General features: G+C 43.1%; 1 protein-coding gene across 1 annotated transcript in view; it reads left to right on the forward strand.

Annotated features, from left to right (window-relative positions):
• Window positions 1-25,678, forward strand: part of TCERG1L (transcription elongation regulator 1 like) — a 342,031-nt gene that overhangs the window by 235,544 nt on the left and 80,809 nt on the right. The gene's annotated exons all lie outside the window — the stretch shown is intronic.

The following is a 25,678-nucleotide window of genomic DNA, read 5'->3' on the forward strand; positions in this document are numbered from 1 at the left end:
TGCTTCGTCCCTAGCGAAGGGCGTGCAGAGGGAATGACGGGAGGGCCGCCAGGGAGGGCTTTAGTGCCCAGAAGGCTGCCGGGAGGCTTCTCACAAGAGTTTCCGGGGACCTTCTGTGGCCCAGATGGCGGGGGCGGGATTTCCTTTCCCAGTCTGTCATTTCCGGAAAACAGGCTGTGGAGGCGTGTCTGGGAGGCGCAGAGGGTGGAGCAGCCCCTCAGCTGAAACTGGCGGTAACGCCCTGGAGACGGGCAGATTCTCGGGCTGGAGGTTCATGAAAGGACAGTCAATTGGATATTTCATGCCTCCCGGGGGAATTTCAGAGAGGAGGCGTGGCCTGCTCTGAGCCCCTTCCTGTAGGGGATCCCATTCTCTGGGTTTGAAGGATGCCTTTTAGAGTCGGAGGGGAAAAAGGTTATTATGGAAAATTTAGCCTGAAGCCCCAGGATTAGAGCCCAGGACGAGCCTCGAAGAGGCTCTAATTTAGCAAGCAAAGACTGTCCTCCCGAGTGTGGGGTTAGAACGGTGTCTCAGCAGAGGCCCTCCGTGACTTTCTCTTTGGTTTCGTCTTTTCTCTGGTCGATGCATAGGATAACTGGCCTCCTTTACAGGCACAGAGGATGGGGGAGGCTCTGGGTCTTTGGCTGCTATGTCGGTCAGCATCCCCCAGACAGGGGTCTTGTCCGGCAGGGAAGTCCACCTAAGGGGTCATGGCAGGAAAGACAAAACAGATTTTTCCTGTCTCACCGTCTCTGTTAATCAGGCCGAGCTATTTATCCCCTCACTTATGCTGTCTTCCAAAGACAGATTCTAACTCATCGCTGGAATGGATACCCAGCCCGCTTCCATCCCTGCCCTCCAAGAATGGGCCACAGGGAAACCCGCCTGCCAACATGGCCCCATAATAAGAGGCCATTCAACGGCGGTAGCCGAGGTGCCCCGACCAAGACTCTGATGGCCACATTGTCCGAGCAATAACAAACAAAACACTTGAACCAAGCAGCAGCCACTAAGGATCCGTCCTTCTTTCTGGAACCCTTCCTAGGAGGATGCCCAGAGAGCTCCACATCGGGGACCACTTGTCATCTCAGGCAGGGTGGCTGGCACACAACCTCCGGCTCCTCTCCAAACCTGCCCGGGCTTCCTGTCCTGGCATCCTCGGGGGGCCGGGCTCTCCTAGCGGGGCCAGCGTTCACCTCGTCTTCCCTGAATCCGCACCTCCCCATCGCTTTGTGCACTCGTAAAGCGCTAAGGGCAGAGCTCGGGCCAAAGTTGGCATTCCCTGAATGTGCCTTCCTTTCCCTCTCGCCCTGCCACGGCCACTGCTCTCGAGGCCTCTAGGTGTGCGCTTGCAGCCCTTCATCTGTTTTCTCCTTTGAGCCTCCGATAATGCTACTAAGTAGGTGCTATGTTTTATTCCCCTTTTCAGATAAGGAAACCAAGGCTGGCAGAGGATGTGTCTTATCCACAGACCTGTAATTATGAGTATCTGAGGAAGGATGAAGAGTAAATCTTGCTAGCACCAAGCCCAGTCCTGCAGTTTCTGTTCTCCCCAACACCTGCCATCAATATCTGAATCCCCATCTCTCTGGAGAGGTGCATTCTGGGCTTTTAGAAGGGCCTTTCGCTTCCGATGGCTTGAAGTCAGATAGCTTCTTCCCTCCTTGGGTTCCACCGTGCCCGTCGCCACATAGACTGCTCTGCTCCCTGCTCCCTGCTCCCCCACTCTTCAGCCATTAGCTCTTCCAATTACAGTGGCAAAGTTCTTTGGTGACAACCATCTTGGTTGTAAAACTTTTATTTCTCTCCATTTCTTTGTCTACCCAATGTTTCTCACACACACACATATATATATATATATATATATATATATATATATATATATATATTTCTGTCTCCTGCTTTATGCAGCATCAATCTTTGTATCATCTCTCTCTATATTTCTATTATTTATCATCCTAGCTATCATCTATCTACTAGCCAGTATCTATTCCAGCTCATACATGAACTAGAATTCACTTTAGAACATACAGTTTTTATTTCCAGATCTTCAGTGGGAGGGGAAGACATATGAGTGAGAGACAAAGTTAGAGGCAGAGAGCTAGAGACAAAGAGAGAGAAGGAAGCCTTTCTAACTTGAGTTAGTCTTAGTTTTTAGAAATTGTGTTTGTTTGGTGCCAATAATTGAGCTCACATATTCCTGTCTTTACTCCCTCTTTACGCCCCTCATTCTGCCACTGGTGGCCAAAAAGAATAAGTGTAGCCCCCCCGCAACATGATAAACTTTCAGATCCTTAGAGGAAGACTCTGAGTCCTCACTGAGTCTTGGTTCCTTCCTGCTCAACATGCTCAGTCCAGGTTTAGAGAGATTTTCAATTGCCCTTCTCCCTAGTTTATCTATGCTTAGCTAAAAGGTACCCTAAACTGAAGACAGTTCTCCAGATGAGCCTTGCGGGGTGGAGAATTGCACCATTACTTCACTAGTCCCAGGCACTTTACCGGACTCACAGAGATCACCCCAGCTTTCTTGAGCACCATATCATATGGGACATGACATGGTGCGCACCAAGCTTGTAGTCCACTAAAATCCCCAGCTGGGCTTCTGATAAACTCCTATGTCACTGGGCCTCCCCATCTTTAGTAATGGAACTGCTTCCTTAAATCCAGATGCTAAACGTGACATTTCCATCATTAAATTTAATTTTATCTGGTTAAGCAACTTCTAGCCTGTTGCTACCATTTTAGATGCTGATTGTTAGTAAGTGTGGGAGATATTATTCAGGGTTCTGTCATCTAAAACCTCGATAATAAAATTGACATCTATAGACCCTCATCCAAGTCGGTGACAAAAGAGATGAACAGCACAGTCTGAACCCCAGAGTACCCCACTGAATTCCTTTTAGAATGAAATCAACATGGAACCACTAATGACTAGTCATTGGTTCTAAAATTTTAACTGCTTGCAAGTCCATTTAATACTACTTTTGTCTAGCCCACAGCCTTCCATCTTTGCAATGAAGATAATTCAAAATACTTTACTGTAACTTAAATAAACTACATCCATGACATTTCCTCAATCTACCTTTTGGTGTTCCCTATTTAAATATTAAATAAGGTGACTGGAATTGAATGATCCCAATGACACCATGATGGCTCTTTGGGACAATCAGTTCCCTTTTTACATGCCCCCCAAATATTTAAGTACATTTTTCCCCCAGAAATGGAAATCAAGTTCCATGACCTTTTTGAAAAGTAGGTCAATGGTTCTCTGAGTCCAGTTCTATCATAACTCTCTCATTCTCCACAACTTTTCAGAGGTCATTAACAGTGGCTCAGAGATTTCACCTGCCAATTTTGTTTTACCCTCCAAGGATGGAACTGATTGGGGCCAAGTGACTTTTGAACTTAAGGCCATCTAGATGTCCTTTTCCTCTCTTACGGTTAGCCTCTGACTTGGAGCTATTTGTCCTCTGTCCTCTTAGTCCGAAAGTTTTCCTCCTAATGTGAGAAATAAAATTAATGTACAGTAACTCGTGTATTATATTTATAAGATTTATTAATAACAATTTTCCTACTAATGTGAGAATTAAAATTAATGTAAAGTAACTCATGTATTATATTTATAAGATTTATTAATAACAACTTGAAAGAAAAAACTTAAGTAAAAACCTGCCTAAGTCAACCATGATCTCAAAAAAGGAGAGGGCGGAGTCTCAGAAAGTTATACAAACATGACCATGCAACGTGGTGGAGAGAGGAGAGGAATTCTGGGAAATACTGAAGGGCTTCTGCGGGATGAAGTCCAAGGGTTCAAAATTCTAATTAATACATTGGCAACAAAATACAAAATAAGAGTCAGATAGCTTTGCCATCTTCGTCATGAATAGTATAGACTCACTGGTTGTGAGTTCATCCATTCTTATCATTCCTGTTTTCCCACTATAATGGAAGGAAGAGAGAGGGGAGGAGGGAAGGAAGGAAAGGAGAGAGGGAGGGAGGGAGAGAGAAAGGATACATTTGTTCCCTTCATCTTCTTTGTCAGAGTCTATACTTATTATGTGTCTGTGTGTTCATGTGTGTGTTGGTAAGAGCACTTTACAGAACCAGAATGTTTCTTCTTTCTTCTACTGGTCTTTGTAACATCTACAGTAGGCAATGCTTTTCCTTTATATTCAGCTTGGTCTTTTTTTGATAACTTACCCCCTTTTTTCTTCATCAGAATAATTACTCTTAATGCCTCCATAATTTCATTTCTGGGAGGTTCCCGTCCCTCTTGACATAACTAGCCTTGGAGATCTACGAGGCATATGATTTTAGCCTCTGATGTCTCTGAATCTTTGAAATCTATCTGCTAAAAATCTAGAATTCCTTTTAATGTTCTGTTCAGTTTGACTCTTAGGGAAGGGTCGTTACTTCCGAAGTTCCACTGATGTCCATTCTGGCAGCCAGATTCTCTTCGTGGGTCACATCCAGAAGAGAATTTTCCTGTGCTTGTTTCCTCCTTTTCTTTTCTTTCTTTTTCTTTCAATGATTCGGAACATTTCTCTTGTGTTTGGACACAAAAGTCCTCTCCAAGCAAATGTCCAGACAAACTCAGTCACTGAGGATGTTGTCCCTTTTCTCCAGTTAGTTGGCCCATTGTCAATAGAAAGGAGGAATAAGCTCCTTGATGCTTACAGTGTGGCACTGACTTTGACGGTCCCGTGTCCCACTGCTGCCCCTTGGTGACTTTCCTCATTTGCTGTGGCCACAGGTGTCTGGTTCTCATTCTGGCTTACATTGTCCCCAGCTCCTCTGCTTCTATGGGCTCTTTGAACCATGTAAGCTTCTGGAGGCAGGCTCTCACTCTTAGTTCTCGTGGTCATCTCCTCTATTTCATTTAGTCGGAATGGTCAGCCATTCGCATGTTGTCCTGCTTGGAGGAGGCGTTTATTAAATACCCGCTGGATTGAATCATGAGCATCGGTTAGCACAATTTTCTAGATTACCTTTACCGCATCATTTTTTCCCCATCATTTCCCATTTGCCCCATGAATCACTAGAAATGGGTAGTAACCCTGCAGAAATGTACATACGCCAAAAAAAATGATGCATTAATGAAGGTCACGGGTGGTTAGATAGGAAGATTTTCCATCAAGGAAATCCATACTTAATAATTGCTCTCGGTTTCAGAGTAGAGAGATGGCCACATAGGGAGGCAAAGTCACAGATTGGCTTTTCCTGGGGAAAAGAGAAGATAGAGGTGAGAGAGCCCCAAGCTTCTTCTTGCAGTTTGGTGGCATAAGTAGGTTGCAGGATGTTACCAGTCATTTACTTGTGAAAAAGAAATGGCATCACAGAGAAGTGAGGCAAGACCAGGAGGTCAATTTATAGTATAGGTTGAATTATCAAACCCAAGAACTTGGACTGACCCGGTGATCAGTTCTGCTTCCTGTGGCTCCTGGTGGAGGACGTCAGGCTAGTATTCAGAGGAAGCAACAGAGTTTTGACTGTGGTCAATGTGAGAATTTATTTTATCTATGCTTACTTGTTATGAGTTGTGGATTCTTTATCATTCCCTTCCTTTCTCCTTTGCTCCTTTCTATTCTTTTTTAAGTTGTTGGGGAAAAAGGCTTGAGTGGACAAAAAAAGTCCTAAGAAATGGCATAAATCCCATCACAAGGCACATTTATGATGGAGAATGAGGAAAAGACAGCAATACAGTCAAAATAAGGGGCGAAGGGACATTTCACCCCAAAGTGGCAAATGCCAGAGGGAGGTCTCCGATACATTGGGCAGATGCCAATGGGTGGAGGACTGATGGGAGCTGGTGAAGCAGAGTCCCACAAGATAATAGGGGGATTTGTGCTCTGCTCCGGGAAGGAGGGCTGACTTTTGGAGAGTCTCCATTTGTAGGTGCCTTCAGTGTGGGCCTGTCAGTGATAACAAATGTTCCAATTCCAGGGGGTCAGCGACCCCTACCTGCCCATCCGCTTCACCCCACCAAGAGCCTCTGCTCCACTGGCTCGCCAATTTGTGCCGGCTTTGCTCCTTAGAGAGCCAGCCTTAACCCCAGAGGAGGCTGGAAAGTGCTTCCTGGGTCCCGGGTTCTGGGAGCCCGTAGCCAGGTGGTAGAGGCTGCAGAATCTCAACCCGACACGCCAGCGTTTTGATTGTGGCTTCCATTGTTGTCATCTTGTCCTCTTGGAAAGCAACATTGCACGCTGGCTGATGTGACATTTTCATTAATCCTGGCATCATACATATGGAAACTTCAGTAATAACTCACTTCACTGACATTACAATCTGCCACCATAAAAAAAAGGGCTGCTGCCGTGGGGAGCGATGAATTTTTCACTCAATTAACTTAAATCATGCCACAGTTCTCCATTTGAGTGTGCAATGATTATTATTCAGCCTTTACTCAGAGTCAACTGTGCACACAGAGCAGAGGATGGAGAAGCAAAAAGGAAATGTTGGCAGCCTTGGAGCCAAGTGCCAGCAACGCTTCCTCCACCATTTGCACGAGCTCCCGGGATGGTGGAGCTAATGTTCTCCTGGCAGCAGATCATTAGGAGGTCTAAAGCCACATCGGAGGCCAGCTCGCGTCTCCCCCAGTCTTGCACACACACACCACAAGCCCCCTGTGAGGGATGGACCTTGTCCCGTCTGAGCACCATCATGTCATCTCCTTCTTTTTAACAAGGAGGCAGCTGAGAGCAGGAGAGCTGGCGATCTCCTTGGTCTCAGGAGGGTCCCTCAGGAGCAGCTTCATCCTAGCAGCCCCTGGGCATCCTGTCTCACCATTAGCTGTCTGCTCTGCTCTTCTCTGCCAGTAGTTCAGACCTTAAAAGGCATGAAAAGATTCTTATTGGCTTCTTTGGTTTTTGTTTACTTATTTATTAATTTTTCTTTGGGAAGGGATTGTGGAAATTTTATTTAATAAAGGAGAATATTTGGTGGATCAACATGTTTTTCCTGTCAAGATATAATTTTCTGGGTTAAAAAAAAACTTTCAGAAAAACACATGAACGTAAAACTTCCATAAGCAGGTTGCAGGATTTGAGATCGTATTCACAGCTATAATGTAGGAGACCCAGACCTTGGGTCCCAGTAACTGTCTAAATTACTGGGTAACTCCAGACATACAGAACCAATTCACCAGAATTCTGGCGAGAAATTGTTTTTAATGCAACCTTTACATTAGGGAATGATTTGTTTTTCTGAGACTTTTTTAAAATTTCCATTGCTGGTAGCACATCAGCTCTCTCGGGCATTTGGCGACGTTGCAGTATTGACGCATTGTCAAGGAGAGCTGACAGGCTGTCAATCAGACATCACGCGTCACGTGGTTTGGCCCTTTGCCAATCGAGAGCCACAAACTGGATGGCCTGGAAAGGTGGCGAGCACACGGCCAGACTGTTCTGCTCCCCACTTAGCCAATCTCACTGTAAACCAGCCAATGAACCGACCAAGGTTTAGGACGTGCTTTCTAGGTGCCCGGCTTTATGATGAGTCCCGCGGACAGAGAAAGAGGCGAAATCCAAAGAATTAACTCGGGGCACAGACTAGAACTGAAGTGGGGCTTGAAGGCAGTAGGTGGAGTTGGTGGCTCTCAGAGATGAAAGACTGAGTGTTGGAACACTTGGAGGACCGCAGGATGGAACAGCCCGTTCAGATACGTACCCAAAGTAAGCGTTCCCCTTCGGCCAGAGGCTACATTATTACAGCACGTGGTTTATGAGAACAACGTTATAAAGCAAGCTTGATGAAGATTGGATATCAAATATGATACTCCCACACACCTGTGCAAGCGTCTTCCTTCTCCAGAAATACCATTTTGGCCATTTTGACCAAGACATATTTCATTACAAAGTTAATACGGTTAAAAGCCCATTAGAATTATCGATAGGCGTAATAGGCTGCCCTGGAAAGCCATGGGTGTCCACTCAGTGAACCTGTTCACAAAAGGACAGGGATGATCACTTATCAGGAATCGTCTTAAGGGAAAGCATATGTAAAGTATCAAAGATCAGGTAGATGTGAAAATTCGGATTACTCTGAAATTCCATTTTTAATTTTGCTTCATGTAGATAAAACCCAAAGATAAGGTACAACCAAGTTCTATATGAGACAATTTGGAGGTAATCCACAAAGGGAAGTCATCAAAGCAGGGCATCAAGGCAAGTATCAAGAGCAATCTGGAAAGGTTCTTGTTTAAGAGCGAATGCCTGAAACTTAAAAAATCCAGAGAATCCGGGAAACTAAAATTAGTAAGGAGAAAGGGAAAGAGGAAGGAAGAGTGAGAGGCACCCAGAGACAGAGACAGACAGACAGACAGACAGAGAGAAACAGAGATAGAGAAAAGTACAGAGAGATGGTGAGAGATGGGGGTTAGGGGCGAGAAAGACAGACAGACACAGAGAGAGAGAGAGAGAGAGACTTTTATACATTTACACATGAGGGACAGCCACTGAGTCTATAGAATGGAGTTGGGAAAAGTATTTTGTTTGTTGGAAATGGATTGTAGGGAGCATGAAACAGAGTAAAACATGACAAGGCTGGAAAGTTAGGAACGAGCAAAACAAACATGATTTTTTATTCATTCTTCAAGGTAACAGGGTTGCCCTAGAGATTATCATATGAAGGAGGAAGCAAGACCAAATCTGTGCTTAAGGAAGACACATTTGATAGTAGATTAAAGGATAGACTCGGTTTGAGAGAGACTTGGAGTCTGTAGACCAACTAAAGCCCTATTTCAGTAGTACTAATATGAAACCATGAGGCCCTAATCCCTGGCGGTGGTGTTAGCCAGGGAAAGAAAGGTGCAAAGGAGAGATGTTGCGAAAGTAGAAATGACAGGACTTGACATGTGACTTGATATTGGGGGGGGGGGGGGGGTAATCAAGGATGACACCTAAGTTGCAAACCTGGCTAAGTAAGGAGAATCGTGGTAACTTAGACACTTATGAGGAAGCTAAGAAGAGGGAAGAGTCTGGGGGACAAGACACTGAATTTAATTCTGGATCCGATCATTTTCAGAGCTTGCCTTCCAAGATTATCATTGTTGTTGCTGTTGACTTGCATTTACTTAGGCATTCTCATTTTATCCTTATGTTCCCAGTAGACTGTAAGCTCCCTGATCCATCCTTACAAAGCTCCATTTCACAGAGGTTAAGAATTCTCTGGTTGGTTACTATTATCCCAGTCTAGACCCATCAGACTTTGAAGAATCAGCTGCAGATTTGATCAGTGTCCTTTATCTCAATAGGGAACGTGTTTTCAGGGGGCAGCAGTCTTCCAGTGGGGAATAGGGATAGGGTTGGGCAACAAGGTTTGCAGGTTTTCTGTATTACCTTTGTATTGGTATTTGTATATACCTCTATATACCTTCTTCTGTATTACCAGGGCAAAATGTATTACCTTTCATCACCCTCAGTTGGTATGGAGCTCTGTTACAGGGAGAACATGAATTCATCTTCTCTGATATTTAATTACATTTGGCCATATATTCTAACTCTCTTAATTGCTTGGGAAGATTAGTCAGATTTATACTCTTTTAAATTCTATTAATGTTATATCAAGTATTGAAGACATACTTACTCAAGAGAGGAAAACCAACACATAAACCTAGTCAACATTGAGTAAACATAGAAAGATGCAAATGTTTCTTCTTCTCAGTGTGACTAGAAATGATTTAGTCAAACTTTTTTATTTATGCATTTTCTTTTTCTCTTAGTTTCTTTTAGTTTATAAAACCCTCCCTCCCTCTCTCTCTCTCTCTCCCCCCTCTCCCCTTCCCTCTTTCTCTCTCTCTTTCTCTCTCTCTCCTTCTCTCTCTGTCTCTCCTTCTTTGTCTCTCCCTCTCTCTCTCTTTCTCTGCCCCCCCTCTGTCTCTCTCTCTCTCTTTTGTCTCTCTCTCTGTCTCTCTGTCTCTCTCTCTCTCCCTCCCTCCCTCCCTTTCTCTGTCTCTGTCTCTGTCTCTCCCCCCCCCTCTGTCTGTCTCTGTCTCTCTCTCTCTCCCTCTGTCTCCCCATCTCTGTCTGTCTGTCTCTCTCTCCCCCCCTCTCTCTCTGTGTCTGTCTCTCTCTTACTTTCTCTCTCTCTGTCTTTCTCTCTTTTTCTCTCCCCTAACTCCCCCCCCCTCTCCCTCCATCTCTCTCTATTTTTCTCGGTCTGTGTTACTTAGAATGCTTTTCTTGGAGTCAGGGATGCTTGAGTTCAAATCTGGCCACAGATTTACCAACTCTGTAACCTTGGACAACTCAGTTAAACTCTGGTGGTCTCAGCTTCCTAAACTGAAAAGAGAGGATAATAGATAACTATCCCACAGGATTAGTCGAGATCAAATGGGATAATGTTTATTTAAAGTAATACCCAGCAAATAGTAGGTGTTTGATAAATACTTTCTTCCCTTTTCCTTATCATATATTTGATATCTGAATGTCATGATCAAAATCTAATGACTTAAGAAGAGGGCAAGAGTAGAAGACAAAATCCATAGCATCATAGAATTCTAGAAATGTATTGGAAATTAGATGTTGTTTAATTGAATCCTCTGATTTTTAAATGAGGAAACTTGAGGTCTAAAGAGGCTAAATGACATTCCTGAGGTCATAGAGAAAGTGGCAAATAGTTAATCTGACATGCTTCCCTGGGGGAAAGAGGTTATAATACATGCCGAACCAGAGTGATCAAGCTGAGGGCACCTGAAGAGGTTTAGGTTAGGAATGTGAAAATTGGGCAAGGGGTCCAGGGATGGAGGGAGCAGTCATAACTTGGGTCAAATACTTGAAGGTCTGTCTTGAGGGTAAGAACTAACAAAAAGAAGGAAAAATCAGCAGAAATGTAGGCTTGCTTTCAGGAAGAACACCATGCTAGTTAGAGTCACATACAAATGGAATGGTCTGTGTCAGGAGAGAACTTCTCCTTGGTGGAAGATTTCCTAACGTTCTTTAGAATACTACTTGCTATCAGGATTGTAGTGTATTTCTGGGTTTCCATATCAGATTAGATTGGGGGAATATTGGGGGGCTTTGAAACACTCAAGTCATGGGATTTTGTGACTGTGTAGTTTTCTCTGCAGTGGACGCTGGGCCAGGTTTCCCAGTAGGATCTTGTGTTTTGGACATTAAGAGCTCATAAAACCTTTTCATTCCAATTACCCTTATTACATTTTAAATTGTGCTTTGTCCCGGTAGATATTTCCTTAGAGAAACAAAAGGACCCATCATTAAGCTATTTGATGCTAGTAGCTGGCAAAAAGAAAACCTTTCTTTGTGTCCTATTTTCTGGTTGTTGTTTATTGAGACACAAAGGTGAATAGAACAACTACTTATCCAAATTAAAATCTACAAGATCTTGGTCAAATCATTACCAATATAAAGGCCAAAGTAATGATTACTTACAAATTATTGGAGAATGCACTAAAGATGAATTATTAGCATGTTCTTGTTTTACTGGATGTACAAAAACAGACTGGATTTTTTAAGGAAACTTTTTTCTAGACACTTAAGAAATGGGCTTTTAGTTCATGTTCTGTATCAATGTCTTACTAATAAAATAAAGGTTCATATCATCTATTAAGAAATTTGGGGCACCCATTGGTGACTGCAAATTACAAAAGGAAATTTGTATAAAAGATGCTATCAGCAAGAGACAGGATCACAAAAGAAGGGGGAGTGCCAGAGAAGTGAGAGTGGGGACAACTAATGGGTTTCCTCTTTGCTAGACTGGTATTTACCTAATGTCAGGACAAGAAGAATAATAGGATCTCACATGGTATCCATATGGAGAATGAATGGGATGAAGGTGTTTTAGTGGGACATGGGAGGCAATATAGGAATCATACCCATAAGCATGTGGGAGTTAGATTTAAAACTGTACTCTGGTGGGGTGTATCTGCATGACTGGTCATAAAAACATAAGAATGATGAACTATAAAAAGTATAAAATTCCACAGCAAAATTGAAATTGAATCATGAAATTTTGATCCATACATTGTCCCTTTTGGAGTCTTTGCTTACCAATGATAATAATATGACAGCACCACCATCATGGGATGTCCTGAGCTTCATCCAAATAAACAAACAGGAGGATGATCTGCCCTTGTCAATTCCCATACAGGGTGGGCTTTTCTTCTTCCATTATATATAGCCGCCATGTTGGAGAAGATGTGGCATGTGTACCCTGGTGTGCTGGAGTCAACTGCTCCATGCCCCCATCCACTGTGCTTGGGGACAATGTTCACATGCCTCACCCTTCCATCCAGCAACCCAATGAAGTTCTTCCTCCCTTCACTATCTGGGGTAATGAAGGGGGCTCACAAGGGGGCTTGAAGGTACAGTTTGGGCATGCGATCTCTAAAAGGTACACCAATGCTAATAGGGAGACACAGGACTGAAAGGAAATGAGTCATGCTGACAAATTCCAACCACCTTATCATGGAGGTTATTATAGAGTTTGGGATACAAAGTCCAAGTACTTATCACTATGTTGGGGAGATGGAAAATTGAGCTGTCACTGCTATCATATTAGCTTGGAAGAATCAGAAGTCTTGTAACTATCCCAGTTAAAACTGTTGGTCTTTTAGAAATGCTCTAGGAATGCCAGTGGGAATATTTTCCTCTTGATTTTTCTTCTCTCTGAACATTTTTGATAGCAGATTCCTTGATTCTGCCTTTACATGCTTTTACATTAACAGAAGTCCTTTTTTCTTATCAATATGGACTCTTTATTCATTAGGGAGACAGGAACAAGCACTTATTAAGTGCTTACTCTGTGTCAGACACTGAATTGAGTTTCACAAATGCTATCTTGTTTGATCCCATTACATGTGACATTTTCAAAGCTGATGCTTTTAGATAGTTCTAACAATTGACAATAAACAGGAATGACATTAAAGAAAGAGATCCCATGCCTAGTATGTGCTCTGGGAATGAAATAGGTAGAACTATGAAAGGATGAAAAGAAATAATGTTGCCTTTGTTTTACATATGGAAGATAAATGTGAACATTTTAAAAAATCAGAGAGTATAATTATCAATGGAAATATTCAGATTTATTCCAACCTAAAGATTTGAGGCCTAAGATATTTGGTTAGTTTAGGTGTTGGAAAATACTCTGTTAGCTATCAATATTTTTCAAGGAACTTGTGTTTCTTTTGACACAATGTCATCAGGGGAAATAAAATGCCACATTCTCCCCAATGGATAATTGGAACATGTATAGTGCCAATGAAAGATATGTGGCATGCAATGATGGTGAGAGTACAGTAAATTGAAATTAAACATCAGATTGTTCTAATTTTGTCACCTTGATGGAACTTCATAAGGTTCCTGCCATCCAGATTCATGTCTAACAGCTTTCTGTAGGTGCTAGTTCAGGCTTATACTTTGATGTAGTGGGATCAGTTCTGTTTTGACTGACTACTCATCTTAAGTGTTAAACACTTGGGTTTAGGATAGCCTCTTGAATCAAGTTGAACTAATAATATGTTTTAAGTCACCATTTTTGACCCAACATGCCACCCTAGTGCAAAGTGAACTATTGTAGAAGGAATGTACGTAATGGAATTCTCTTTCAGTGACCTCCATTGAGAAATTTAAATAAAATTTGATGTACCCAATTAAAGAATATTATTGTTCCAACTCTTGCAATATAATATCTAATTAACTGATCTCTTTAAGTAACCCCCTTGTTGCATAAATTAGAAGCCTTTCACCATTATGATCTTATCTTTCAATACTTATTTCAATATCTTTCCAAAATAAGGCAATTAGAATAAAATACAACCCTCTATATATGGTCTGATGAGATAAAAGATAAGAATAAAGCAAGAAGTAGAATATAATACAATGTTATCCTTTGGAGAAGTCAAAGGAAAGTTTTGAGGACATAATGAGTCACTCATTGCCTCAAAGAAACCAAACATGCAAAAATATCTATTTTTAAGCCAAATCATTTTGAATAAGGGACTTTTTATTCCTTTAATTATTAACTTTGTACTTTGTTTCATAGACATTTGTACCCATGTGTCTAGAAGATTTTATAACCTAAAAAGTCTCAAAATGAGAGAAAAACAAGTATAATCACATACTTAGACATGCATCAATGCATAGATGTCTGTATGTGCTTCTTTGTGTTATTTTTTGAATAGCTTATGTGGTTCTCCATATAGATGATAAATATTTAGAGGTATGGATTCTAGAAGTCATCATCAATGAGGTAGTATGAATTTTAGGTTGATTTCCAATTGAACTTTTCAAGGATTTCTCCTTAGACCTGGAAATTTAGATATTTTAATAATTTACTTTAAGATTCCCCATATCATACTTATTGAATTGACAGTGGCAAATGGTAAGAAACATCATTAAATACTGAATGGCTGGGTGGATAAAAGATTGTGGAGTAAAGAGAGGGACTCATATAAACTCTCCCAAGTTCCACTCCAAACAATGTTAAAATAACCACCTTAGTATTGATTCTGAAGTAGTAGAACCAAGAAAAGAATGGGGTGAATTCCAGCAAAGAAAACTTGGAGGGTTGGCAGGAAGGATCTTAGTAGGGTAAGAGTGGACCATACTTAGGCATAGGTCATGCCAGTGCAAGAGGGGGACTATTGAATCAGCAACGAAGGCTTCCTGAAATCTCAACCCACAGAAGGTAATGGAGTTAGAGAACTGGTCAAGAGATCACGGAGACCCTTTGCTGACATTGAGAGCAAAAGTCTGTTGCATTTCCCATACACAATTTCAATCACAGTCCAGAGGAAAAGAGGAACACTAATAGGAATTAGGACTCTGATAACAGTTCCAAGGTAGAAAAACATGCTTGTGGTCATTCACAGACCAGAACATAGGCTAGGAAACCAATGACCACACTTCCACTTAGATTATAAGGGGGATATCTGAAAACTCACAGAGCTCAAGAACTAATTCTGCAAATAGCAGCACAAAACTCCCCAAAGCTTTAGATACTGCCCTCTCCCACCAGGGAACAGAGACTAATTATAATATAAAGTTAAAAGTCAATAAATAGGCTGGGAAAATGGACAATCACAAAAGTATCTGACTTTTGAAAGTTACTATGTCAACATCGCTATATGCAAAGCCTCAAAGGAAAAAATGGAAATTGTAGTCTCCAAAATAATAACTGATGAGCTAACAAAATATTTTTAAAATCAAATGAAAGAGGTAGAGGGAAAATTGGGGAGGAAATGATAATAAAGCAAGAAAATCCTAAAAAAAAAAGTCAGTAGCTTGATAAAGAAGGCACAAAAAATATAAAAGGAAATAACATATTAAAAAACAGAATAGGCCAAATGCTAAAAGAGGCACAAAAATCCACTTAAGAGAACTTAAAAAACCAAATTGACCAAATGGAAAAAGAGGAACAGAAATGTACTGAAGAAAAGAACTTTAAAAAAATAGAATAGGTCAAATGGAAAAGCAGATACAAAAGCTCACTGAAAAGAATATAGTTCCTTAAATATTAGAAATGGAAGGGGAATCTGGGTGGCTCATTGAATTGAGAGCCAGACCTAGAGATGGAAGATCCTAGGTTCAAATCTGGCCTTAGACAATTCCTAGCTGTGTGATACTGGGCAAGTCACTTATTCCCCATTGCCTAGCCCTTACCATTCTTCTGCCTTGGAATCAATAAATAGTATTGATTCTAAGACAGAAAGTAAGGGTTAAAAAAAAAAGAAAAAGCTAATGACTCCATGACATATCAGGAAACAATAAAATGGCATAAAAATGAAAAAAAAAATGGAACAAAAGTATGAATATTTACTTGGAAAAGCAACTGAAGCAACTGACCTGAAACATAGCTTAAGGATAGATAATTCAAGAATAATTGATCTATGCAAAAACCTCGGTTTAAAAAATAAAAAAGTCTAGCCACCATCTTTCAAGAAATTAACTAGGAAATTACTTTGATATCCTAGAGCCAGAGAGGAAAATAGAAGTTGAAATAATCTTCCAATCACCTCCTGAAAGAGATCTTAAAACAAAACTCCCAGGAATATAGCTAGATTGCAGAGCTCTCAAGTCAAGGAGAAAATATTGCAAAAAGCTAAAAAAAAATTCAAATATCATGGAGCTACAGTCAAGAAAATATGACAAAATTCAACATCCTCAATATAAAAGATGAGAAGGCTTGGAAAAGATAGTCTGGAGGACAAAGGAGCTAGAATTACAACCAAGAAACACCTATCTGGAAAAAAAATTGAGTTTAATCCTTCAGGGAGAAAAAAAATGTTATAATATGTAATATAGGGCTTTTTACCATCCCTGATGAAAAGATCTGAGATTACCAAAGCCAAATAGAAAAAAAAATGAGTTTCAAACACAAGACTCAAGAAAAACATAAAAAGGTAAATGAGGAAAAAAGAAATCCAAAGGGTTTTAATAAAGTTAAATCATTCACTTTCCTACATGGGAACAGAATACATATAACTCATGTGAGGAAGAGATTATAACACCAGTGATATTGGCAAACAAATGCAAGGAAATGGAATGTTGAATGATCTGTCAATCAACAAGAGAGAAGGAAAATTCCAAAAAGAATCTGAGGAGGAGAAGGCAGCTGGAAAGCCAGCAGCTGAAGAAAATCACTTCTGCCCTGGGAGACTGGGGAAGAAGGCTGATAGATAGGCTTGCTCTGGATTTCTGACTATTCATTGACTCAATTGAAAAGAGTGGAGCTTAGCTCTGATGAACAGCTTAGCTCTGAAGAGCCTTTTCAGTTCATCAACAATATCCCCTCTTAGACAATTAATTTCATTTCCCCTGTATTTAACTTCATAGGAGGTTAGGGAGACCTGATATTCCTTCTTTCCTTCTCCCACCTCCCTAAATTCCCTTATTCAATAATAAACCCCTTTTTTTCAGAAAAAGAACTATATATTGTGAGAGTAGTCTTTTGAAACTGCTAATAACTTGCCATCTGAGGAGAGCTGTTAGGATCAGCTGTGAGAGGAACAGGAAGTGGGATGGGAGGGAAATCATACCTATTTATAGTCATATAAAAATGATCTAATATTGATTTGAAATATGCAAATTTAAACAATTCTGAAATGTTATTTTATATCTATGAGATTGGCTAATGTAACATAAAAAATAAAATGACAAATGATGGAGAGGATGTGGGGAAATTAGGATACAACTGCATTGTAAGTGGAATTGTGAAATGATCCAACCATTCTAGAGAGGAATTTGGAACTATCCCTAAAGGGTTATAAAACTGTTCATACTCTTTGACCCAGCAACCATTAATAAGTAAATATCCCTAGAGATAAAAAAGAGAAGAGAGCTATCTGTGAAAAAATATAGCACCTTTTTGGGGACTTGTGAGGAATGGGATACTGAGGGAATGTCAATCATTTGGGGAATGGGTAAACAAGTTGTAAATATATGATTGTGATAGAAACGATTGTGCTCTAAGAAATTATGATCAGGATGCTTTTCAAAAAATAACTTGGGAAGACTTACACAAACTGATGCAAACAAGTGAGCCGAACTAGAAGAACACAGTATAGAGCAATAGTATTATTGTATGATGATTAATTGTAAATGACAACTATTCTCAGGAACATAATAATCTAAAACAATTCTGAAGGACTTACGATAAAAATGTTATTTACCTCTTGAGGAAAAAAATTCTAGTCCAAATGTAGATCTAATCCTGTTTTTCTTAAATTTCTTTATTTTTCTTGAGATTTGTTTTGCTTATTTTGATCTATTTTTCTTTCACAGCATGATTAATATGGAAATATATTTTTCCCAAATTCATATGCATAACCTATATCAAAATGCCTTCTCAAGGAGGGAGGAATGGAAGGATAAAGGAAAGTATTTAGAAATCAAATTTTTTAAAAGAATATAAAATGATTTATATATTTATTTGGGGAAAATATCTTTAAAAAGCTGAATGAAGGAATCCAGAAAAATCTTGAAAGTCTAGAATGTTTTACTTAAATAGGACAGGGGGCATTTGAGTTGAATATAAAGACTTACATAGAGTTAAATAATCTTTAGTGAAGTATATCTAGCCATTAGTACATTATTTAAAAAGTAGGAACTAGAAGCATCTGGATGGGTCAGTGGATTGAGAGCCTGGCCTAGAGATGTGAGGTCCTGGACTCAAATCTGTTCTCAGAGACTTCCTAGCCATGTGACACTGAATAAGACATGTAACTCCCATTGCTAAGGCCTTACTTACTCTCTTCTACCTTGGATCCAATAGTATTAATTCTATTTTTTTAAAAGAAGAACTTTATTGTCTTGTAAACTCATCATGAACCAGCCATATGAAAAGCAACCAAAAGACTCATGGGATTTTAGGTTGAATGGAGAGAGAGAAAGTATCCAGAAGTTGGAAGACTGTGGTTCCACTAGATTATCTGGTCAGGAAACATTCAAAATGTTGTTTGGTTCCAGATTCCTTTAGGAAGGACGTTGGTAAACTGGAAAAAATTGAGAGAAGGGCAACTAGGCTAAATGAAGGGCCTTGAGATGATGTTGTGTGATAATCACTTAAAGGAACTGAATTATCTTCGACCTAGAGGAGAGAAAATACTTAGTAGGCCACTAGAGTTGCCTTCACAGATTTGAAGGGCTGCCAAACTGAATTAGATTTGTCCTTCTTTGCTCCAGGAAGAAAAATTGGGGACAATGAATACAAGTAATAACACAACAGATTTAGTTCTTACTTAAGTAGGGAGGAGGGTGGGCAGTTTCCTCTAGATTCCAGTGGTCCAGAAGAAGACTGTACTTCCTGAAGGATCATATTTTCTTTCTTACTTGTTGGGTCACAAGAAAGTCATATAACCACTTAGCAACTAAGGGTGCCAGAGAGTAAAATTTTGTCCACCTATTGTTTCAACAAGAGGGTCTCTGAGACTCAGTCATTTGGCTTCTAAAGATGCCCCTTTTATTACAGAAGACAAGTTGAGGTTATATCCAAATACAAACCATCCTTATATTCACCCCCAATTCATTCTGGAGTCCAGCTCCTTGTCTTTCTGTATCTTTTGGGGAGTCTACATTGATGGCCAGTCATCTATTTGACTGATGGCTTTGGACAAAAAGCATATTTCCTTGACTTCTTTCTATCCATTCTGGGGGAAGGATGTGAGAAAGGATTGAGATCTCTCTTGAATTCCTGTGCTAATCCCAGAAGATCCTTGTGATATGCTTTCATTTGCTGTAATCTTTAGTTATTAATTCATCCATTCATGTATTCAGCAAGGCTACAGCCAGTGTCTGCCATATGTAAGACCCACACGAGATGTTAGAATGCCATTTCTTCATCTCTTGTGCTTTGCAAATTCATTGAATTCCATTGATGGGGTTGAGGTTGGTTTAGAAAGGCCTTAGAAATGAACCTTCTCTCCCAGGTGTGCTGAAATGGAAGTGCTGGGCATGTGCTGCCATTGGTTCTAAGGAGAAGGGAAAAGGCTGATGGGGAAGTTTCCTGAGAAGCTGCTCCAGTGCTAGACCATGGTTCATGCATCTCTAGTCTCTTCCCTATAGCAGGGGCCTAAAGGAGCCATTCCTCTGGCAAAGGGGCATCTGGGAAACACACACAAGTCCACACAAATGGGCAGAGAATTTTTCAGTCTCTTTCTTCCTGAACAGTGTTCAGCTGGTCAATATAGAGACAATATGCAAAGGCATAGAAAGTCCGCAGTGTTTAGAGGCAGCCAGCATGCCTCAACTGCCATGGGACAGTGCCTGGAAGATCCCTAGAAATTAATTGTGAGACTTTTTATTGGCCGGTCTCACTTTATACAGTAAGTATATCCCTAAGGAGCAGGGATCAATTTTAAAAATGGAATTTCATTTTAATAAATCAAAAGCAGGGCAGCTAGATGACTCTGTGGATTGTGGGCCAGGCCTAGAGTTGAGAGGTCCTGGGTTCAGATTTGACCTCAGATACTTCCTAGCTGTGTGACTCTAGAGAATTCGCTTAACCCCCATTGCCTAATTCTTACCACTTGCCTCCCTTGGAAGTAACACAGCATTGATTCTAAGAAGGAATATAAGGGTTTTAAAAATAAAATAAATCAAAAGGCCTGTTTTTTCTCCATTTCTTGGGTTCTTCTTTGGATGATGCTTCTCTCTGCTCTAGTCTTCCTGCCTTAATACACAGATGAATAGTCTTGGACCCCAACTTTCTTTTACTTCCTGCTAAAGGTTCTGGAGCTGTGCTTTCTGAAACAAGGTAGGTTAGATCTCAAAGGGCTGAGAGTCTGTGGTGGGGTTGGTTCCCAAAGACATCCCAGCTGGGAGAACCCCATTCGTGACACTGGCACAATTTGAGTCTGGCCTTGAAAATCTTGGGCCAGGGCCCAATCATAAGGAACTCTCCAAAGAGCCTTGGAGTGCCATGTATCAAGCGCTGCGTGGTAACTCTTGGTGCTCGTGAATATTTCCATACTTCAATTCATCATTGTTTCAGGCATAATTTGCATCAGTCTCCATTCCTGCCCAGCAGGTAGGGATGTCAGCAGGCACCGCTGAACCTGGGTATTCCTCTTTTACCCATTCATGCATTTCAGGAATCTGCTGACTTGAGGGAGAAGCAAAAAAAGAAACCGGAGTCAGGCCACAAGAACAATGGTATCACAGTTCTCTAATTTTAAGGACAGCAAACAGCAACATATGATTTGCAATGTGTCTAAAAGAGTATAAACAATCAAGTTCCCATCATCCAGCGGGCTGCTTGTAGTGGCTCCTCACCCTCCGAAGAGGATGCCAGCCTTTTCTAAGGGGCCGCCATTCCTTTTCCCTGCCAAGGCTCCTGAAGCTGAGCTCTGGCGGCTTCCTGAGGGCACCGGGATGCAGGTCCTAGTTTCCTTGATAACGTGTTCCCCGTGTTCACTGTTGTCATTCCCGTCTTTCTCTTGGAATCACCCCCCGCCATTCCAGTCCTCATCACGTTCCTTATTCTGCATGCCGGAGATTCCCTCTCCTGGCAACCAGTGTCTACACTTTTGGAATCGCTTCAGTGCTTTCCAGATGGCTGAAGATATGGTGACCTCTCTGGCTGCCCAGCGAGCCATCGGCTGTACATCTGCATCAGGACCAGGATGACTCGAGAACGAAGCATCGCCTCCAAAGCCCTTGAATGGCTGCTAGTCAGGCGGGATCTGACTCCGGCTCCCAAGTCAGCCCTTTGAAAGTCTTTATAGTTATTCTCCTACCATATGCTCACAGGCACACATACTCCCATCTCGTGTGTGTGTGCACGTGTGTGCGTGTTCTCTGGGGTTCTAATGTGCATCCAAACACCAGCTCTAAAACTGACTACATATGCGACCTCCCATGAGTTTCATTTCACTTCTTGTGCTCTCCGTTTGCGGATCTGTGAAGGGTTCGACCACATGGCCCTTGAGTCCCTTTCAAGCCAGTCTTCATGGCCAGATGATCCTGCCTGAATGGAGCTGGTCCGTGTGAGCACTTCTCGGGGACTGTAGTCCCCCATCAACCAGGACTTCTTGGACTTACTCAAGGCTAATGATGCTTCCCCAAATCTTACTTACGGAGTTGGAAGCTCTCTTCTTGGCCTCGGCTGTGCACGGCTATCAGGGTGGCACCTGAGCTGTCCGCTGGCTGTCTCTCACTTTGAAGGCACGCGCAGCCCATCTACTCCAGGCACAAGTTTGCTGGAATATATAGAACTGACCCATCTCAGACTTCAGAATCTTCTCTCCAGGAGAATATGAGAATTTTACAAATGGTAGCAGGTGGGGATGGCTGACAGTGCTGAACAGCTTCCCATGGACTATCTGTCTTGCCCTCTTCCATTACAAACTCCCTGGGAGGCTGTTCAGCCTCTCCCATTCAATTTCTTGTAATCTTATCCTTTTCCCTTTCTTATTAGCCGTTCTCTCTTCTACGTTCTTATTGGCCAGGCAGATGGTGCACTGGATAGAGAGCTAGACCTGGAGTCGGGAAGACCTGAGTTCAAATCTGGTTGTAGCCAATTGTTAGTTGTGTGATCCTGGGAACGTTGCTTCACTCTGCCCCAGTTTCCTTATTTGTAAAATGAGATGAAGAAGGAAACGGTACTACTTTATTTTATTTGTCATAGAACCCCCAAATGGAGTTACAAAAAGCTGGACATGCCCCCAAATGGCTGAACCACAAAAAAGCATTTCTTCATTGCCCTGCCTCCCCTTCCCTTTAGTGCCTTTTTCTAGGGTCGGTGACCCCAGGCTGGCCGCTGAGACTTTGAAGAGAGTTCGTATGGTGCTCATGAAAGTCTAAAACCATAGGATAAAGAAGCAATTTGTCTGCACCGAGTCATGGACAGCCAGCCCTCAGACCCTCCAAAGGCAGACATTCATCTTCCCTCCGTGAATGCCCAAGTTATCTTGTACCGTGTGGGCCGGAGCCCAACAGCCAGGCCAGCATCCCCCTCGGCCTGAGCTACAGCCCTGCGGCTCAGACTCTTTGTTTTTCTCAGAGCTGGTAAACTTCAGAGGCTGCCATTGCCTTGTAGCCTCCACCTGGCATGGATTCCCAGCAGAGAGGCTCAGAAAAATAATGCGCCCGTTGACCAAATTAAATGCAGATCCCACCTTCTAAGAAGAAATGCATATTCATGGCGGCAGCAGCAGCCTAGTCCAAAGGCTAATTGGGAGGGTAGCAAAAGCCTGTAATGTATTCCAGGGCCCCGAGGGAAGGATTTGGGGATCAGGCCATGCTTTGGGCTGGCTCTGGCACACGCCTTCCGTCTGGAGCCCAATGAAGAGCTGGCAGCATCTCTTTCCCTACGTGTGCTCCGGATGAGGCAAGCCGGCCATGGCAGGGATGTCCGCATTTGTGTGCCGCTTTCCTGGGGTCTTCAGGGCTGTCCGCAGTGCTGCTGGAACACAGAGGAAGGACCCCAGGTCTCTCCGAAGCCAGGCTTACTGCTGCCAACACGGTTCATGCTTCTTAAGCGAAGATCCTCCGTGTGGATTGAGTTCTGGGGCTTAACAGTCGATACGAGTCATGCCCAAATGGCTCCTCCCATCCAGTCTTCATGTCAAGTTGTCACCACATGAAAGAGGGGCAGAGAGAGGTAGAGGAGAGGGAAGAAAAGAGGAAACGAGGGAGGGAAAGAGCAAGCTTCAGGATGGGGCCAGAACCAAAGCTCAGAGAGGACCAGGGGCCCTTCCAGGGTCTGAGGTAAAAGAATGGCAAACGACTAGCTCCCACAGTCTGGGTCTGGAGTTTGGGACTCGGCACTCAACTGCCAACAGATACGGGAAAGTCTGCACCACTGGAGGAGATCGGCCGGGCAAGGGGGTCCCTCCTGCAGCTCACTCTGCCAGGGACCGCCAGTCCGGATGAGCTACGTGGATGCAGCGCGGGACACTTACACGTATTCTTGCATTGATGACAAATGTCCGGGCTTACAAGGAAGAAGAAGCCCGTGTGGCAGGAAGCCAGCGTCGGCTCCTGGTCACATATGTCCTCGCCCAGAGTCTTCCCACCCCTCTGGAGGGGAGGCAAACCTCAGCCAGCTGCAGCAATGGCCCAGGGCATCAGTCTTGGGTGAGTGATGAATTACCCGGGCAGACATGGGCAGTCACTTGGCCACTCTGGACCGCCCTGCCCCTCTGCCAAGTGAGTTGTTCAACAAAGGCACCGCGTTGCCCTCTAAACCCAGGTGACCAGCCAGGATGGACTCTCCGTTTGCCCTGACAAGTCCACGTGGCTTGGCCTATGCATACCTGACCTGACAGACCTCGCACCCAGATCCTGGAGAGCCCAGAGCACCAGGAGGGCTCCTCAAGGGCTCAGCATGCCAAGACCAAGTGAGAATGTACCCCTATGAAAACCCCTGCAGACCATTCACCGTCTGTCTTGCTGCCTGGGAGTCCCCATAGTGGCTGCGCCATGATTCTCTATAGTTCTAGCTCCATCTCGTGCTGCGTTTCTGAGGAGTATCCGTCTCCAACAGTGTGTCGCTGCCTCCTTACGGGCCGGATGAGCAGGATTTGATGTGGAGGCAAGGGCAGAGGAAACATCCCCGGGTATCTGGGCCTCGTCTTGTTCGGATTCTGGCTTGGTTCCATTCGATCACTGAGGAATGGGTTGGGAGGAATGGTCCCTCCTGGATTTCCTCCTGCGCCAAAACTCGAGTCTCACAGCCCGGAGCCTCCACTCCGAAGCGAGCATGTGTGTTCCCAACAGGGTCCCTCGGGATCCCAGGCCATTCGAATCCAATGAAATATCTTCCCTTGTTCCCAGGGAGCTCCGTCCCTGGTCTGGGGAAACATTCCTTCACTGATGCCTGAACCTGAAAGGGAAATAGCCGAGTTCTTATTGTGCATTTTATGTTCCCTTCTAGCCCTGCTTCTATCGAGGGGCTTCATGCAATAACTGAATTGTGCATAATTTACACCCCGGTATAATGAGCTCCAGCTAGGCTCCCTTCTCCAGAAGTGCCTGCTGCCATATATGGCGTCCCCAACCCCAGGGCCCGTTGGGCTGCCCAGCGAACCTTTCCTGCCTGGTAGGCTGCTGGGAATCCCGGCCACTTGCCCTGGCGGTGCATTCAGGCAAACCACTTGAGAGCTAACTACGTCTCTGGCACTTTGGTTTTCTCCCTGGATTCTCAGTCTCTCTGGGCTCAGGAGAGAAACCAAAGAGGTGCAGAATTCATCCGGAGAGCTTAGCCTCTGACCCGAGCAATTCTCCAGCCCTGCCTTTCTGATCTGCTGATCCTTGAGTGCGGGTGGCTTTAAGGAATTGTGGGGTGCTGGAAAGCTTTCCTAAAGGTGTCCAAGCTTGTTTGAGCCATGACTCTCATTCATGACAGGGGACGGCTCCCTCCCTCCCAGTGAGGAAGCCTAGTTACGCTCTCTCCCGGTTGTCCAGTTTTCTCTCTTGGGAAGTCATCCTTTGCTTGTTAACATCCTAAAACCCGCATCCTGGCCCTATGGGTGCACGTGCTTTTGTGTGTTTGCAGATGGGGATGTAAGTGCCCCTGTAGCTTGTCTTCTCCCCAGTGTGTTTGGCAGGTCTGGATTGGACCGGACTGGACTGGGCTAAGCTGTGCCCCACTTTTTCAGCCCTGAGTCATTGAACATGTGGTTCAGGATTTAGGGAAGGAGTTTTGGGTGTCAGAATAGAGGTTTCTCTGCATGAAACTAAGTGGCTTCAAAAGAAATGAATTGGTACTTTTGGATTAAATCCATGATGTAGCTAAGCCAGAGATGGGATCCTCCCTCCCCCCCACACCCACACCCACATTGGACATGCAAAAAAAAGTAGCACAACAAATGCCCAGGCACAGGAAGCAGGTATGGACAGCTCTGCACCATTGATTTCTGGGCACAATGGGAGGAGAGAGTAATGGGCAAAAGGCAGTTACCATCCCCCCAAATTAGAAGCTGCCCATAGAGACCTCTTAGCCAGAGGCTAAGGAATTTCCATGGTCCCTGGCAGATTGACATTCTGGCTCTGGGTCAGCTGAAACTGTCCATTAGACACGTTGCTTGTTAGTCATAGAACGCATAGAACCTGTGCCCACTACCCAATTTTCCCATTCACCCCAGGACTAGTTAATTCTTATACCCATTAGACATCGTAAATATTAACTATGATGCCCATTCACTGCTCCATCTAACTCTGGGCTTCTGGAAGTTTCCATTAGTCACCCCTGTGTGAGGTAAAATCTATGCCCCATCACCCAT

The sequence above is a fragment of the Monodelphis domestica genome, chromosome 1 (genome assembly GCF_027887165.1).
Source record: "Monodelphis domestica isolate mMonDom1 chromosome 1, mMonDom1.pri, whole genome shotgun sequence".
Classification (NCBI taxonomy): Eukaryota; Metazoa; Chordata; class Mammalia; order Didelphimorphia; family Didelphidae; genus Monodelphis; species Monodelphis domestica.